The sequence below is a fragment of the Podarcis muralis genome, chromosome 1 (assembly GCF_964188315.1).
Source record: "Podarcis muralis chromosome 1, rPodMur119.hap1.1, whole genome shotgun sequence".
Taxonomy (NCBI): Eukaryota; Metazoa; Chordata; class Lepidosauria; order Squamata; family Lacertidae; genus Podarcis; species Podarcis muralis.
Genome location: NC_135655.1, coordinates 48,995,406 through 49,015,053, shown reverse-complemented (window position 1 = coordinate 49,015,053; position 19,648 = coordinate 48,995,406). Strand labels below are relative to the sequence as shown.

General features: G+C 41.9%; 1 long non-coding RNA gene across 1 annotated transcript; it reads left to right on the top strand.

Moving 5' to 3' along the window:
• The first annotated feature begins 1,917 nt into the window (after positions 1 to 1,917).
• LOC144327738 (uncharacterized) lies at positions 1,918 to 8,350 on the top strand. The gene is made up of 2 exons (XR_013392815.1): positions 1,918 to 2,131; positions 7,001 to 8,350. It is a non-coding gene; the product is annotated as an uncharacterized LOC144327738 (long non-coding RNA).
• The last annotated feature ends 11,298 nt before the right edge of the window (positions 8,351 to 19,648 follow it).

The following is a 19,648-nucleotide window of genomic DNA, read 5'->3' as shown; positions in this document are numbered from 1 at the left end:
CTGAAATTATATAGGGGGGAATTAAGAGCTACTTAATCATCAAATGGGGCTTTCTTGTCACTTTCTGCTCTCAGCTGGAAGTTGCTGTGTGCACTTCAGATCTGATAGTCCTTCAGCCAACCCTTTGCTTGGTTTCCTCAGTGTTAAAGAAGGTCAGTTTTAATCTGCTGAGTATGTCCTTTGGTGATATAGAAGGCAACCCCATCAGGGAATAAGTCTCACTGAACTCAGTGGGGCTTACTTCTGCGTTAACACATAGAGGGTTGCACTGTTAAATAAAGAAGCCCATACTCCACTGATGACCATGAGCTTCAGCAGAGATTACAATTATGAACATGGCATGCTTTATGAATATACTTGTAATCTATACCAAAGCCCACTGGATGGCTCCACACTCTGCATTTTAATATAGCATTTTATATCAAAGCCATTAGCAAAGTTCGTAGCACTGTTGTTATTTAAGGTTTCGGATCAGACATGGATCTTAGAAGGGGTCTCCAGTTCACAGCATGTGAACAGAGAAAGAGGCCCCTTATTATCTGGGGTATGGCTAAGCTGGTTGATGGTGTGCCTGGCAGAGTCTCAGTTATTGGCTGTTCTTAGAAGATTTTTGTAAAATATAATTAGCAGGTTTGGAGGAAACTAACACAGCAATGCCTGTCATGCAGTACTCTCGGGTGAGTCTTAAAGCATCATTCTTTCCTTTCCCAATATGGCGCCTAAACATCTTAGCACAGCCTTGGCCAACCTGGCATCCTCCAGATGTTTGGAACTAGAACTACACACTGGGGCTGATGGGAGTTGTGGTCCAAAGCATCTGGAAGGCACCAGTTAGACCAAGGCTATCTTAGCCTTTCAGATAGTGGGTATCTGCAGAGGCAGTTTTAGGGTAGCGTGACTGGTTTGGCTGCACTGGGCGCCACACTGCAGAGGGCAACACAGCAATGCTGTAGAACAGAGAGCAAGGGGCAGGGGGTGCCAAATTTGAGTGTCACACAGGGCACCACAGACATTTGAGAGCCCAAAGTCCAGCACTGGTATCAGTGAATGTTTTGCCACACAAAATAACAAAATGCGAAGCGACCTTTCACCAATAGTTCTGGGGATGGATTTGATATATGGCCTTTTGGAGAGTTTAATTTGTCTAGTTCTACAGGCCTACTGTGGAATGTCATAGATCAAAAGTAGATCTACTAGCACAAACTACTGCAAAGCAAGAAAATCACATGTATCATTTCAACTATTTCTTTTTTCCATTTTCATCTTTCAGGGTGCAGCAGTGTTGCTACATCCCAAAAAAATACCTTCAGGCCTCGATATAAAACTGAAATGTCTCAGCCTCCTTATGTCATATTCTTTTCATTATCATCCTAGATTCTACAACAGTAGAACAGTATGCACAAAGCAGTATTTTTGGCCTCTTTTGCTTCGCCTCATCTTCCCTCCTTGGACCCTTTCTCCCAGTTCACTGGGCTGGGCTTTGCTTTAGCCTCCTTGGAAGAATTAGCCACTGTGGAACCTGCGTGACAGCCAGGGCCAGTTCCCACCACCATAGGAGGCAAAGCTAGAGAAGATGCTGTAGGGGGAACAGGCATATAGCAGAAATTAATCAGATGCACTTTTTCTGATGATGTCTGCAGTTATTTTCAGCAGATTTGCTTCTCACATTACTTCTCCTTTGCTACTCAGTCATCAGGGGGTAACTAGCCTGTCAGAAGCACAGTATACTCTTCAGCCTGTTATCAAAACAGCAAATGTCACCAAGGATTTTCCACTGGGAGTGAACAGTGTGTTCAGTAAACAGAGTGTTCCCAACTAGGTCACATTCAGTGTGCTCTCTCACTTTCCATTCCCAAATCACAGGACATTTGGAGAGGCTCTTTTATCCTCAAATGTCCCAAAAGGATTTGCAGTGAGTGAGTGAGAGTGTGTGAAAGCCCTTATTTTTGCACTGAATTGAAGCACAAGCTCAAATGCATGTGTTCTGCGTCTGTTTTTATTGCAGCAGCATTGTTCTTCTGCCATGAGAAATGCATTGATTAAAGAATAAAGAGGACCCTCTGAACCAAATTAGCTACCTACTAGAAAGGGCGCTTGCTACATCTCTGTATTCCAGGAAAAGGAAAGACTGGTAAGGTGGAACCAATAAATCATGCAGAAAATGATACCCTTAATCCCTTGTTAAGGGCCTGTATGTATGGGACATATATGATATGGGTGCAGAAAACCGAGTAAGTAAAATATTACAAGAGTGAGCCCTACTGAACACAGTGAGATTGATCTATGTGTATATATGTGTGTGTTTGTTGGGTGGTACTTTACATGTGGAAATGTGTTGAATATGAAGTAATATAGGCATTTTGAAGGTGGAATTGGATTTCACATGTCTTTAGAAGTATCAGCATCTTGCCACCAATAGCAGCGTCTATGAAGCACCTCAGTTTAAACTTAGAACTGGTATTTTTCTTTCGTTGCTGCCAAAAGCATAGTAGCATGAAAGGTGAGGCTGTCTGGTTCTGTGACTACTAGCGAAACATGTCACCTTTTAAAAAATCGTTAGTATTCACACTATATACACTGTGACAGCCACAGTGAGAGCACTCCATTTATAACTAGCTCTCTGGACTGTTGCTGAAATTTGAACAACTGCTGCCCTCTGCAGGAGCTTATCTTTATGTCATTTCCATCCCTTATTCACAAGCTTGCAGAAAAACATGACATGGGTATGTAATGTTGATTCTTTTGAAATTGTTCTGGGTAGTATTATATAATGGTATTTTCAAGGTGCAACATAGCACAGGTGAATTAATGCCTACTAATGCATAGCACAACTCTAATATAATTTATAAAGTAGGTTAGCATAGATCTTTTGGTAGCCTATGCACTTTTGGTAGCCTATGTGCTATTGCAATGTTTAATACTGCACAATGCAAAATGATATTTTTCTTCCTATGCTGGTCCAGGTGTCTAAAACAAGATCATATTTTAAAGAAAAATACAACTTTTTGCATACATTTTTATTTTTTATTTTTTATTATCTTTTAATTTTTTATTATCTTATTTACTTAAAGCTAAAATAAAGGACAGAGATATTTGACAGAGAGTTGGCTGACTTTTTATCCACCCAACTCAGCAACTTTTTTAGAGGAAGAAAGAAATTGAACATGGTGGAGCACAGTTAACACCAGACAAAATGCACAAGGAACAGAGTATCTAGAAATTTAAGAGTCTTAAACCTGTGCTATTTCCACTTCCAACGTAATACGCAAAGTGGGACCTCACAAGCTGGGTAAGATCCTGGAGTCCCAGTTCTGCCCATTACAGCAAAAGCAAAAAAACAGATGTGCAAGATATTTTCTCTCTTTGGGTTTCTGGGACTTGGAGGAGTGCAGCCGCACTGGGCACAGGGCCTCAGAAACACTGCAACTATGATGTAGAATGGAAGACGAGAGGCAGAGGGAACTGAATTTTGGCATCACACAGGGCACTGCTAAAATTTGAGACCCCAAGTTGCATCACTGCTGTCTATGATGAACATTCATATCATCTCAGAGGTTTTTTGGGGGCCCCCCCCCATTATTTCACAGAACTAAGGCCAGCACAAGAAAGAAGACAAAGGAACAGAGGAGAATTTGGCTCATTTCATGAGTTGTAAACACCACCACTGGTTTGGCAAAGGGTCCCTGAGTCATGTGGATGCAAACATCTTTTCAGTAGATCCATTAAGAATCTCATGCTTCTCAGGATAACTTACAATTAGTATTACCAACTTCTACTTTCATGTTTTGAGGGCTTCTGCCCATTTAACAGCTTCATAACAAAGCAAGAAATCATTAGTGATTTTTGTCGCAGTATGGCAATGCAGTGGTGGGACATTTAAATAACCACCTGCTCTGCTTACTAGTTCACTAGGAGAACCTTCAAATGCTTTATTTGGGTTCCTCTCCACTGAGAGACTAGGTGAATAGTTACTGGAGATAGGACCTTCTCTCTAGTAGCAGCATCCCAGCTCTGGAACGACTTGTCTGCAACCCCCTAATTATTTTAATTGAAAAATAATTAACTGTGGGGACCAGATCAAAATTTTATTTGCCCAGGACTTTCAAAGCACAGAATAAGCGATTTATTTTATTTTATTGCTGCCAATTTTATTGATGATGTCTCAGCTGCTTTGACTTCTTGTTATTGATCAATCAATCCATTTATTATTTAGACAGTCTTTTTCTACCTAGTATTATTATTTATTATTATCTATTATGTTTATGCCCCACCCTTCCTCTCCCAAAGGAGCCTAGGGCATTATAGGGCATTCAGATCAACTTCATGCAGAAAACAAAATATACAGATTTTTAAAAAGCAAGCAAATATCAAAACACTACCATTATACTAAAAACAGCAATCTGAAAAATATCTCAAAATCAGCAGCATGGAAATTTTAAAGCATTAAAAGCTTATTTTAAAAAAAGAAAAAGAAGGCAGCAGGGAGACAGAAGGATGTCTACAGGGAAGATGCTCCAGAGACACCACTGAAAAATGGTGGGGAGTGTGAATGGGCTCCCACAGAGCCTCACACAGTCCTAAAGATGACTTGGATGGATCTTGAGAATCTGTGAATGGAACTCTGCCCGCAGAATGCTTCCATTGGCAGAAAGAGGGGAGGTTATTTTCACAGACCCCCGCCCCCAACCCCTGGAGTCCCATGTCCCACTGAAAATCAGCTCCAGATGGCCAGGAGATCTCATAGAACAATGTGGGAGGTGAGATGGGGGTCTAGCAGAGAAAGAGAGTCCGTGAATATTGCCCCTTGCCACCCTTCCACAAGGGGGAACCGCCACTGACTCACAAGGCCCTTTCTTCATGGAAGGACAATCAGGATCCAAGTCAGCATTCAGGTCACAAAGTCAACTGCAAGTTATCAATGTACAGTACAGTAACCACATGAGTGTTGAAAAATTGAGTATTGTAGATGCATTTGTGATTCAAGCTTTTGTTTGAGCTTGATGTGGTATTTCTGCTAGGCAGAGCCTTTGTGGATTCAGGGAGTCTAGGGACTCAGCTATACAGCTTAAAATAAAACGTTTTAAGTGTGTTGTAAAGTGCATTACACAAATGTGACACTAGTTGGCGATGGTGAGCTATGGGAAATTCAATAAATTTTTCAAAACAATTTTTTAAAAAAGCATTTTTTATATGTGTCTAGATTCCAAGTAGTTCTGTCTAGGGGTTGACAGAAAGACCCTTCCATTTCTTTGTTGTTTGTTGTTTAGTCGTGTCCGACTCTTCGTGACCCCATGGACCAGAGCACGCCAGGCACCTCTGTCCTCCACTACTTCCCGCAGTTTGGTCAGACTCATGTTGGTAGCTTCAAGAACACTATCCAACCATCTCATCCTCTGTCGTCCCCTTCTCCTTGTGCCCTCCATCTTTCCCAACATCAGCGTCTTTTCCAGGGAGTCTTCTCTTCTCATGAGGTGGCCAAAGTATTGGAGCCTCAACTTCACGATCTGTCCTTCCAGTGAGCACTCAGGTCTGATTTCCTTAAGAATGGATGCATTTGATCTTCTTGCAGCCCATGGGACTCTCAAGAGTCTCCTCCAGCACCATTTCCATTTCTTATACATGGCTAATTTTGAATCATAAAAAACTGAGTCCTTGAGATAACCCTTGTGGTCTCAATTGCACAAATTAGCCCTCACAACATAGAGCTAAGGGGAGATGGGTCTAAAGGAAGCATCCAGTGAGTCTGTATGCTGAGGGTGCTGTGAAGGGCCTAAAGGCCACACAATTCACTCTATATTTGTGTAGACCAAACACAAAGATTTCTAGTCATAGTTTCCTCTTTCATAACAATCCTTCCTTAACCAGATAGAATCGATACAACTTTCGCTGCTGAATTCCTCAAGGTGCACAGTACCTTTTTTTGGCATCTAACAGATTTCTTCTTTCCTCTCACATGGAGTTCAGTTTCAGGTCGTTTTGTTTCTCTTTGTGATTTTCTTGACAGATTTCTCTCTTATTGTGCACACAGTGCAAGAACAGCTTTGCATTGGGGAGAGTTAAATATTTAGTATGGTGGAGAGGGGGGAAAAACCCTCTCTTGGCATGAAAGGGAGTCAGATTTGTAAGCAGTTATCACCCCTCCCTTCCTTGCCCATTTTTAATAGGCTGCTGTAGGTTGAAATATGGTTGTTAGTGACTAGAAGCAGCTATGAATAAACTTATTTCTTCTTTGGGATACTATTACTCACACAACCCTATTCACACAGTTACTTGTGTGTGGAGCAAAAGCCGACCCTTACTTCTAAGTTCACCCCCAATATTTCATCTCTGCTGCCATGCCGCTTTAGACTTCCCTATGTGGAACGCAGAGGTCTGAAAGGGGAAACCGCAGCAAACATTTTAATATGCTTTAATAAAGACTATGTCTTCTCACTGCTGTTTCTTTGTAAGCCCTTTCCCATTACTGTGAGACTATTAGCATTATTTTGCATTGTGACTGGTGTTGGCCCACATCTACAACTCAGTAACGTTAGGTCTCATTCCCACAGTAGCCTGCATTCAGCTGAGAGGCTTCCGAAATTCCACTTGCTGTTGGTGTTACTGGAGCAGTCTTGTATTCAAATAAGGCCCTCATTCTGCCAAACCCTTGTATAATTTGCTGCTGCTATTGCTGAGTTGTCAGTGGCTTCCCACAGTGCTTGGAGAAAACTGTCAGTCGAATGGCAGCATGAAAAACCACCAGTGTCCTGACATAAGACTCCTTTAATCCTTGGCATAACCCTGCATGGCTGCTTGTTGTTTAATGAATTATTCCTCGGCATACCATTAAAGGGTGCTGTAAGAAGATGAAAGCTCTTGTTGCATCAGCGATTATTTTGGTAAGGACATTCTTGCAGGAATTTATCAGCCTCCCTAATATTTAGAGTGTACTGTACTCCCTTTTTCAGGTTTCTAAATTACTTTGCCCTCTTATAAAACAACAACACTACTTTCACATTAGGTGGTGAATGGCATCAAGGAGTGGCCTGTGTCTGAGGCAGAAGCGAGTGGGAAACATGCCACAGAACACATCAGAACAGTCCAGGGATCAAGCCAGAAGATCAGAAGCCAGGACTGAAAGAATTGCCAAGCAGGTCAGAGTTAGTTTGAGAATCAAACCAGAATCAGAGTTGGAGCTAAACAGAGATTGAACAAATACTTCACCAAATTCCTTCCGAGAGAAAGAACTTAGAAAAGAGTGAAAACAGTATGAACTTCCTGCATTTTAGAACCTTGCCAAGCACTGTGATTGGAGAGTGTTGAGTGAGATTGTAGCCCTGAATTAGAAGTGAGAACTCTTCAGTGATCCAAGTCTGGCTTTGGTTGTCCTTATTTGTCAGAAATAATAACCTCCATGTAAGTATTCTAAAGCGAACACCTGCATATTTCAACCAAACATTTGTTTCATAAGACCAAAATGAATAACCTTGCCTGCTTTTTGAGATCTCCTTCGGCATATTTTCTCCAGGTGCTCCCAACATCTGAAGCTCTGTGGGCAGCTACCAATGGTGGTGGTGCCCAGGCTGTGGTTTACCTGGTACCTTTTAGGCACCTGGCAAAATTTGTTCACTGCTCCCTGCCTTGCAACCCCTTTTCCACTGGGTATGGGAGGCCAGGGCCCTGACTGACTTGAGCTACAAAAGCTGAGGCTGCTGAAGAGGCCAGAGGCCATATTGGCTGTTTCTTAGTGCAGGCCCAAACCACCAAGCCTGAGCTTCCAAAGCCACTGGCCACCATGGACCACCACTGGCAGGTGGGCAGCAACAGCAGCAGATATAGAATCATAGAATCTTAGAGTTGGAAGGGACCCAAGGGTCATCTAGTCCAATCCCGTGAAGTTCAGGAATCTTAGCTAAAGCATCCGTGACAGATGGCCAGCCATCATCTGCTTAAAAATCTCCAAGGAAGCAGAGTCCACCATCTCTCGTATGTTCTATGCTTATGGTAATATTTTATTCTCTTGTTAATTATGCTGTTTTAAATGTGCATTTTATATTTGACTTTTCTTACAATGTTTTCTTTTGAAATGTTTTAGATTTTTTTGTTAACTTTGTTTGTATTAAATATGTATTCTGCAGCTGACCTCCTTTGTAATGTTTTGTTTTGACATCTTTAAGGTAATATTTTAGTTTCCTGTTAATTATGTTGCTTTGACTGTATACTTTATATTTGTCTTTCTTTGGTAATGTTTTATTCTGGAAAGTTTTATTGATGTTTTAATGTTCTGTAAACCGCTTTGAGATTTTTCTTAAAAATATAAAGCGGTATACAGATGAAATGAATAATAATAATAATAATGATATTTTCTCAAGCTTTTAATAGCATCTGATTTCTTTTATATTTTGTTATTAATCCCTAAATTATCATCTTGGCTTTTTTATTTTTTTAAAATAACTGAAGATTTTAATTTTAGCTGGCTTAATCTTTTGGGTTTGTGTTACCATGTAAACTAGCAACCTCAAGAGGTAGGGTAAGAAGGAGGATGAACAGTGTAATTAATAACATCCCAGCCAATAATAATGGCAAATAATATTTCCAAGAACACTTTGGGGGGAAATTAAGTTTCCTTAGACTGTGATACCTTCATCAGATATTTTTGAGGAGGCAGGTGATTCGATCATATATTATAAAGGATTTGAAGACTAGGCAATTGTACCACTAGCATGTTGTATTAGATTAGATCTTTGGTTTTCTATGGAACTGTTTTCTATGACAAGAAGTTTCATAGTGGTAGATGAATTGCTCAAGAGATACCTTATGTGGCGTTAAAGATCTTATCCTATACTGAAATGAGCTAGAGAAATGCTGAGCACATTCTAGGGGGCAGTCACGCTTTACACAGGTCACTGGTTAGAATCTACATATCTCACTAGCACCAGGTGTGAGCTGTGAGAGTGCCTCAGAGCACTCCCCAGACTCCTCTCTTTCAAAAATCTATGTGAAAATGATTCCCTGAGGGCAGAAAGGGTGTTAAATGACCATTAAGGCAGCTTATACATAGCTATTCAAATGACAAGTAAGAATTGCCTTCAGGGAAAATGGGAAGGGAGTTAGTCCCTGATTTCTTTCAGGCTGTCCATGTTCTTGTTGTTGTTTAGTCGTTTAGTCATGTCCGACTCTTCATGACCCCATGGACCAGAGCACACCAGGCACTCCTGTCTTCCACTGCCTCCCACAATTTGGTCAAACTCATGCTGGTAGCTTGGAGAATGCTGTCCAACCATCTTGCCCTCTGTCGTCCCCTTCTCCTTGTGCCCTCCATCTTTCCCAACATCAGGGTCTTTTCCAGGGAGTCTTCTCTTCTCATGAGGTGGCCAAAGTATTGGAGCCTCAGCTTCATGATCTGTCCTTCCAATGAGCCTTCCGTATTCTACACATGGCTAAAACAGATATTTGTGGGCTGCTGGTCTGATAAAGATTTGCATGGATGCATCCTGCCTTGGTCAGTTGCCTATAAGGGCAATCCAGATACATAGGGTCTTCAGTGGTAACTGAGGTGAAGCACTGTGAGGCAGTCCAAGAGCTGACATGGTACAATAAGAGGGTCGTGAGGCAAGTCCAAAGTCAAACACAGCAAAGGTTGGCAGGGTTCAAGAGCAAGATAGTAATAATAATAATACCTTTATTGTCATTGTACAACCTGTGTACAATGAAATTAAGCGAGCCTCCCTTCCCACCCCTCAACACTCAGTAGCACATATTCAGTCAGACTAGGCCACAGGAACCAAAAGCCAGGTTACACAGAGCTAAGGACCTGTGTTGTCCTACTACTAACAAGCTGCAGCTGAGAGTTTATGTAGCCTGGTCACCAAGACCCAACTACAACTGGTTAGTCCAGCTTCAAGGCTCCATTACTCCTGAGGCCTCCTGCGCCTGAGGAGCCTGATGCCTCTGAGCAGGGGCAGACTTTGGTCTTTCAAATTTCAGCGGTACCCTGTGTGAGGCCAAAATCTGGCCCCCACCCCACCCTGCCTCTTATACCGTATATGTATATGAATATAAATACATACGACTTTTAGCTACAGTCCTATGTACACTTACTTGCGAGCAAGCCCCATTTTACTTAGCAAGATTAACTCTGAGTAATCATGCATAGGACTGAAGTGTTGGACTTTTCAAACGTTCTCTACCAGGCAGCTCTATTTCCCTGACAAACTTTTCTGTGTATATTTTAATGTGTCAATCCCATAGCCTTATCTGATGGTCATAATGACTGACTTTAGACACTAGTTATTGTGTTAAAACGGTAGCTGCTATTTTGCATGCAACAGGAACCATTGGAGTGGGTTGACATGAACCAGAAAATTAAACATATTCTGGGCAGCTGTGCCCACTTAGTAAACAAAAGTTTACCTTGAATGCCATTACGCAAGATTTGATTTGAGTTAATAACAATAAAAATGGAGCAGGAAACCTCTTCTCTGTTTTCTCCCCTCCACCACCCCGACTTTGCACAAAGTGACAATCGGGGAATCTAAGTCTAACAATATAGTAAAAAAGGCAGACCTTTTCTAGACCTTGATATGCAGGAACAAGACAGTGGTATACCAGTCATTCACCACAGGGAGCAAAAGTGGTGAATAACTGTCCAGATGATGTTGATGATGATTAATTTTATCGAGTGCTCTCAATAACACTCAATAAAAGGTTCATAACAAAAGGTTTGCATTCCCCCCTTGAAATAGTCCATAAAAATATTAAGTAAAAATGTATATTTGGATAGAGGGATAGGTTAGATTAGATACTCCCAGTGGTGATTTTTTTGGCATCACAGTGTCAATCATTGAAGGCTGTTGGGCTCAGATGAAATGTTGCCTCGTGAGGAGAATGTGTGGGACAGCAGCTTTCAGAAGTCTGGTCATGTGATATGATATCCCATACTCGCTCCATGCTGAAATTCTGGTAATATGTGGAATGTGATTCATATATATAGCAAAAGCAGAGCTTTTGGGGATTGCTTGTGCTTTTTTGCATTCTGATATTATCCATTTTGGGGGGAAAATCATTACATTAATATCCCACCTTTCCTCCAAGTAGCTCACAGCGGCGTATGTGGTCCTTGCACCTCCCACTTTATCCCCATAATACCCCTGTGAGGTAGGTTAGGCTAAGAGCAAATAATATTATCATTATTTATTAAATTTGTATATTGACCTCCATCCAAAGGTCACAGGGCGGTTCACAACATAAAAATACAAACTGAGAAAGCATGTCCTCCCTAAAAGAGGGTATGTGTCGTGGTAATACCTGGAGACTGACTTTCTGGTTGTGGGTGGGTATATTGGACAGCCACAACACCTGATTGGTAGGTCCCTCATTGCTGGGTTTAATCTGGCCAATGGGGAGCTGTCTAAATGTGCCAAGGAACCTATGCATGTGACCCAGAGCTTCCTCTTTCGGCTCATGCATCGGAGCAGCTAAGAGCTTGTCCTCTGTGCAACCGAGAGACTTGCCTTCGACAATCGTCTTTGGTGATATCTTTCCGTTATTCCCTTTCCTTTTTTAGTTGGTTTTTTTTTTATAAATATTTTTTATTGCGTTTCTTTTCGTAGTTTTGTACACTCCAAATAGTACAGAAGAAACCAAATACAAGAAACAATTTTTTGATTTTTTTGAACATAAAAAAAGGAAAAAACCTTAATGAATTTATAAATATATAAACATTCCACTTTCCGTACATCCTCTTTTGACCTCCCCACACCTTCCAAATCTGCGTTCTTTATAATAACTATATCAGCAATTTGTTACCTTGTTTCAAACCTTGTTGCAACTTTCAGTTATTATGTCTCCGTATTCAATATGTTGTATCTCAATTATAATACCTTTAAAATAAACATAATATGTTTGGTTCACTTGTCTTCTTTTCTCATTTGTGACTTATTTTACCATTTGCTTAATCAAGTTTACTAAAGCATAACATTTCCAATAACATGCACTATCTTAAGATTCATACAACTTATAATATTTTTGCAGATAGTCTTTAAATTTTTTCCAATCACCCTCAACTGATTCTTCATCCAAATCTTGGATTCTGCCGGTCATTTCAGCTAATTCCATGTAGTCCATCAACTGCGTCTGCCATTCCTCCAACGTGGGTAAATCTTGTGTCTTCCAGTTCTTTGCGATGAGTATTCTTGCTGCTGTGGTAGCATACATAAACAACGTTCTATCTTTCTTTGACACTTTCTGGTCTACCATGCCCAGCAGGAAGGCCTCTGGTTTCTTAGGGAAGGTATACCTAAATACCTTTTTCAGTTCATTGTAAATCATTTCCCAGAAGGCCTTCACTTTTGGGCAGGTCCACCAGAGATGGAAAAATGTCCCTTCTGCTTCCTTACATTTCCAACATTTATTATCAGACAGGTGATATATCTTAGCTAGCTTGACTGGGGTCATGTACCACCGGTATATCATTTTCATAATATTTTCTTTCAGGGCACTACATGCCATGAATTTTATTCCGGTGTTCCATAACCTTTCCCAGTCTTCAAACATAATGTTATGCCCCACATCCTGTGCCCATTTTATCATGGCAGATTTAACTGTCTCATCCTGTGTGTTCCACTTAAGCAGCAAGTTATACATTCTCGATAGTATCTTAGTTTTTGGTTCTAATAGTTCTGTTTCCAGTTTCGATTCCTTTTTTAGTTGTTAATTCATTTCTTAATTGTCCCTTTCCCCCAGTTTAAGTTGATCCCTTCCCCTTCCCTTCCCTTTCCCCTTCCTCTGGCAGAACTTTTGCCCCACGGGGCTTTCAGCCCCTGAGAGCTCCCGTTTTAGGGAGCTTGCTGCTTCTTCTTTAATCTCTGCCCACGGGGCGCAAATTTACAGCAGCTTCTTTCCCTTTAAGCTAGGGCTGCAGCTTCGGGGCTTTAGGTTACAAAACTATAAAAATAAAGAAAAAATAAGTTTGCAAAACAATAATTACCATGTGATTAGGGTAGATCAACGTGTCAGTGTCCACTTATCCCCAGTGTAAATATGACATATCAGCAAAAGTCGGAAATTGAAAGATAACTATAGCATGTACAGGAAAATTAATTTCAGATTTGAAATCAGCATTGAAAGAACATATAAGAACAGTTGAAAAATCTCATGCAACAAAAAATGGGAAAAAAAAATTGTTCCCCAGTGATATGATTGCAACCCCACATCACACATAGTCAACAAGCATTTATTGTTTATGACTACTTGTGTTATGTTTGTTGCTATGTAATCTGTTATATGTTGTAAGCTGCCTTGAGAATGGTTTTAACTTTGAAAAGGCAGCATACAAATAAAATGATTGATTGATTGAAGTCTTCGTTAGTCCCCAAATACCACTTTTCTGCAAGTGGAACAAATTTGGCTATGTCTAGAGACCATATTGTGTGTTTGTGAACTATATCAATTCAATTTAGTTTTCCATTATTGAAAACAATTAATAATTAAAATTAATTATTGTACTATAATCTTTGTTAACTGGTTAATGTTTTAACTTAAAGTGTGTGTATGCAGTGTAGTTAATGTAAAACATTATGCTTCCCAGGGAATAAGTCTCATTCAACTCAACAGGCCTTTCTACTGAGTAGAGATGCCTAGAATTGTGCTGTTAAGAACACACTATTTCTCTAAACAAGTGCAATTTTGTACAGACACGTATTCCACAGATCAGGGTTTTCTGTTATCACAAACATTAGTCATAGCTCAGATGCTTAACAATGGTAACAACAATGGACAATGTGATGCACCCTGGCAGACAACTATTATACAGTGCTATATATTGTGCAACGTTTAATATTGTACACAATCACAGAATAATAATTCTCCTAGGCACTGAATATTAAAACCTATACATCAAATTGAGATGCAAACGTGGAAAGAATTACAGGATGAAAGGCACCAACCTGTTTTGCATAACCCAGTAAACCAAAGGAGCACTTTGCAAAATCATGTGAAGGCTCCCAGAAAACCCTTGCATCCACTTTGCTCATTCTTGGCCCTTTTTACGACTGTGCCACACTGAACTAAGGCAAAGCTTAACTTAATCTGAAACAGAATTCCAGCTGCCACTCTCTGTTCACTAACCACAAGCCAAGTTTGGTCTTGAGCTGGACCATAAAGAAGGCTGACCGCCAAAGAATTGATGCTTTTGAATTATGGTGCTGGAGGAGACTCTTGAGAGTCCCATGGACTGCAAGAAGATCAAGCCTATCCATTCTTAATGAAATCAGCCCTGAGTGCTCACTGGAAGGACAGATCCTGAAGCTGAGGCTCCAATACTTTGGCCACCTCGTGAGAAGAGAAGACTCCCTGGAAAAGACCCTGATGTTGGGAAAGATGGAGGGCACAAGGAGAAGGTGACGACAGAGGATGAGATGGTTGGACAGTGTTATTGAAGCTACTAACATGAGTTTGACCAAACTGCTGGAGGCAGTGGAAGACAGGAGTGCCTGGCGTGCTCTGGTCCATGAGGTCACGAAGATTCAGACACGACTAAATGACTAAACAACAACAGCAGCTCACGGTTAGTGGAGAGTGCTTAACCCCATGTCAGTTTGGAGGAGACACTAAGCCAAACCTTGGCTTAGTTCAGTGCAGCTGCAAAAGGAACTGGGAGGAACAAACCATCTGCAAGCACCTCTTCTGGGAACCCCCACATTCATGTGGTCTCACCGAGCCATCCTTTGCCTTCCCGTGTCATGCAAAACAGCTCACAGTATACAGTAGGAGATGATACTGCTGCTCACGTGCTTGCCGTGCAATTTGAATGCTGCTTTATTTTTAGGGCTTTTGTGCTTTTTAATCACAATCTTTTTTTAATAAAAACGGTAGATTATAAATTAACGTCATCCTGCAGTTCAACCCAATTTTATTTTAGATGAAAGAAAATGCAGGGAGGGGGGAAGTTATCAATTAGGGAAAACCAAATTGTGCTACTTTTCTTTACTGCAACCGTGGTATCCTAGCAACAGCTGTGCCTGCTGTTCCTTCTCCAGACGCTTTGCTGACTCACCAACTGATTCACTCAGACAGCAGCTTTATTTGGTTTCTGATTAGCATCACTGTGCTTGCGTGCAGCCTGTGTGCCTGCCCTAGGCCACACCTATATATAGCCTCAGCTTTTCCCTCCATGGCGCAGTGAGCTGTACAATGCATGGCCCTTCTTGGAGGGTGAAACAAGAGCCTTTTCTTCTTCTACTTTTGCCCTTTGCCAGACGTGTTCTCTTCTGCACCCAGGGGCAGTAATTAAGATGCAACAAACAAATGAACACAATCTGCAAAGTTAACAACCTGAAAGGAACTCTTTGCTTTTGTTCTGTTGCCAGTAGCTATAGGTCTGTTCCCCCATTGAGGAATGTTTGCAGTCCCCATGAACACCAATAGAACAATTGCACATCATGCCAAGCATCAACGGATTCAGCAAACCGTCTCCTTGCAAGCAAAAGCTGGCAGTTAAAAAAAAAACACCCCTTACTTCTGCAATTTCTATTATTGCTTCATATGGTAGGACAAACTGCAACTGAGAGGTGTTTTCCAAACGGAGGAAGACCACAACAAAGTCAGCTTTAAAGAAGTGTCAAGTTTAATACTAAGGACGCCAGCCCTGCTGCAGCTCCAGTGGTACACAAAAAGTATACTTAGCATCTCATCCCAGCACATCAGGAGATGCCTCCAGTTGGTTCAGTGGTGCCTAGGTTAGCCAATGAAGTGGATATACATGTAAATAGGCACCGCCTGTTTCTGTGTGCAGATCTCCTTTTCTGATCTGAACAAATGGCAGTTGTAGAAGAAGTGATGCCACTTCCAAGTAATTGGTAGATAGCACATGCCTTCTCTCCCCGCCACCTTGCATGATCAGCCCCTCTGTTCACTGATTCTTGTATTATTACTGGACACGAAACCTTAAATCAGTCTTTGCATGTAATCTACATGTTTAAAAAAACATAAATTTCACCAAATGGGGGAACCATAAATCAATGAAATCAGAGCAGAGCAAGAGGAGAGTGGGGTTAACCCTTTCCTTCCCTGCTGCAGCACTGAGGGGAATGCCTCTTCTGAAGCTCGTATTTACTTTGGGTGGAAATCCCTTATTGGTGCCAAGTGGAAATTTCCCCTCAAGCAAATACTAGCTTCAGAAGAAGGGTTTTCCTCAGGATCTCTGCAGGAAAAAGGAAGGGTTAATTCCCCACTTGCTCTGATTCCATTAATTGTCAGTACCCTGTCCCAATTCAGTTTTAACTTTCAGGGGGGGAAAACCCTGCATATGCAAGGACATATTTAATGCCAAGAGTAGCTTGGCCTTCAATTTTCAACCCAAATTCTTCTACTTGCATACCCTAGTAACTCCAAAAATCTTCAGCAAGTTTCCACTGTATGTCAAAGACCTTCCTTTGTAGGAAGGCTGTTGGATTATAAATATGTTAATCTTCTTTGTTATTTTTACTTTGCCAAGGAGTCATTTTAATAATGATGTTTTATCTGTTCCTGTTTTTGTGTATTTTCTCTGGTTTTGTTTGCTTGTTTGTTTGTTTGTTTATAGCATTTGTATCCTGCTTAGCATTTGTATCCAGTGAGAGCTGGACCATAAAGAAGGCTGATCGCCGAAGAATTGATGCTTTTGAATTATGGTGCTGGAGGAGACTCTTGAGCGTCCCATGGACTGCAAGAAGATCAAACCTATCCATTCTTAAGGATATCAGCCCTGAGTGCTCACTGGAAGGACAGATCCTGAAGCTGAAGCTCCAATACTTTGGCCACCTCATGAGAAGAGAAGACTCCCTGGAAAAGACCCTGATGTTGGGAAAGATTGAGGGCACAAGGAGAAGGGGATGACAGAGGACGAGATGGTTGGAAAGTGTTCTCGAAGATACCAGCATGAGTTTGACCAAACTGCGGGAGGCAGTGGAAGATAGGAGTGCCTGGCGTGCTCTGGTCCATGGGGTCACGAAGAGTCGGACACAACTAAATGACTAAACAACAATAAACAACAACATCCAGCTCTTTAGCCCAAAAGGCTCCCAGAGTGGCATGTATACAAATAAAACAAGACAGCAATCCTACCAGCAGACCTACAATGTAAGGGGGAAAATGACACACAAGGGGAAAGAGACAGGGAGGAAGAGGAAAATAAAAATAAAATTCAAAACTTTGGCACCAATTTCTGTACAGTTGTCCCTATATTGACCAGCTGACCAGGACGTGCTAATAGAGCTGGGCCTCCAGGAAAGGTGATGAAATGAGCCCTGTTTCACTGAGGCATTCTGATGAAATGGCTGTTGTCAGGTGTCAGTTGAGGGGAGAGGAGGCCTGGTGGAGTTGGCCTGTCATAGCAGAGCCGATGGAGTGAGATTCCCAGCTGTCCCACCACTCTTTTAATTGGTGCTCTCTTTATTAGTATTATAGATTTAGGATGAACCCTAGAAATTAATAAATGCTAGGATTTGGGTTATTTGTGATATGAAGGGAGAATGTAAGCTGCAAAGGAATTTCTGGGCTATCTAATGCAAAATAACCTGGCTGAGCTACGGCTATCAAAAGAACCATTTGTGGGAATGTTCAGGGTGGCAGGAGAGGATATGTTGTTTATTAAGATCCTTCCTAACTTGCACTAGCAAGTTCCCTTACTTAGCAGAGTTTACATTCCCCTTCTCAAGCACAGCAGAAATCTGGTTGCAGGCTTATTAGAACCTCTTACTATTATGCAATTCAATCTCCCTCAGATTGAATTGTATGTTACTGGTAAGATCCCCTTTTAATCCCTCCTAAAAGAATAAAGACACCACGGTCTTATTCAAAAGCAATAAAAAGAAAGTTTACTCACAATCAGGCAGAGCACAGTGTGATCCCTGAAGGCAGGCTTAAGGTTTAAAGTTACAAACTTATACTAACAGGTTTATCTAGATCAAGGGAAGTAATAGTGCCACTGTATTCTGCTCTGGTCAGACCTCACCTGGAGTACTGTGTCCAGTTCTGGGCACCACAGTTCAAGAAGGACACTGACAAACTGGAACGTGTCCAGAGGAGGGCAACCAAAATGGTCAAAGGCCTGGAAACGATGCCTTATGAGGAACGGCTAAGGGTGCTGGGCATGTTTAGCCTGGAGAAGAGGAGGTTAAGGGGTGATATGATAGTCATGTTCAAATATATAAAAGGATGTCACATAGAGGAGGGAGAAAGGTTGTTTTCTGCTGCTCCAGAGAAGCGGACACGGAGCAATGGATCCAAACTACAAGAAAGAAGATTCCGCCTAAACATTAGGAAGAACTTCCTGACAGTAAGAGCTGTTCGACAGTGGAATTTGCTGCCAAGGAGTGTGGTGGAGTCTCCGTCTTTGGAGGTCTTTAAGCAGAGGCTTGACAACCATATGTCAGGAGTGCTCTGATGGTGTTTCCTGCTTGGCAGGGGGTTGGACTCGATGGCCCTTGTGGTCTCTTCCAACTCTATGATTCTATGATTCTATGATTCTATCCCATAAGGGAGATGACCTGGGGGACTGCAGTTCATTCCAGGAAGTTCCCAGGATGAAAAGAAGATGGAAAAGAGAGAGAGTGGCAGCATGCCTTGGCCTTTTACCAGGTCTGGAAAGGTCACGCCCACCCCCTAGTTACATGCAAGAAAGGATGCTCCAGGCCAGGAGGAACAGGAAGTTTTGCCTGGCTGGGCCAAACATTCCCTTGCATGTCCACTCTAGCAAAACAAGGAATGTTGTATTTGACTGCTCCCAGTGGATTACATCCCACACAACTGAGAACCATTAACAATACAAGAGAACTCCTTCCCCCTTGCCCCAGGTGTGAACAGAGACTGAGGATTTGGAAGGTTACCAGGGTAACTGCTGGGGGGGGGCAATAGTTGCTGGGAGAAGAAGAGCTGAGATCCATCTTGGGCAGGAAGGCTGAAGGTTGCCTGTGCTGCTGCCTCTTGAAATGACCATGCGGTAATATTTGGACTCCATCCATGCAGACTGAAGGTGTAAATAGGTGAATAAGTCATATTTCTTAAAGCCATGACAGTCTCCGCCATGTCTTCCATTCTCCAAAGGAACCAAACCTATGTGGGTGCCTAGGACCCCATGGGCTCTTGCCTCTGCTTGGCATAGAGAGGGGCAGGCACCTGACTTTTGCAACATTAGAAGGAGAATTTCTGCACACAGCTGTCCTCGAAAAAATGGGACATTCCACAAGAAGACAGTAGCCAAAATGGCTGCCGTGATGGCACACAATTTCAGGCTGCATTTTGTTTGTGCATGGCGCTCAAAAACATGCATTTTGGGGCACCACACTTTTTTCAGAGTAGAAATTTTGCGTGGTGACCCAAAACATGCATTTTTGGATGCTGTGCCTGAAAAAGCACTTTTGGTGGGGCGTGACCTTGTGTGGGTCATATGACTCACATGGGAGTGTGGACCTGGAAGATGGATATCCTGGATCTAGGCCATGTCGTGTTGGAAGGTATGCAGCTATACACATGAAGGCTCCCTTCCTGCCGATGTCTGCACAGGGTGCACAGGCGCCTGGAAGCAAGGCTAGCTGGCATGTGTAATATTGGGGGCACAACCCCACACACAAACGTTGGTCCTACATGTGGGTACAAAGGCTGAATGGGGCTTTTGATACTGTTGCTTACT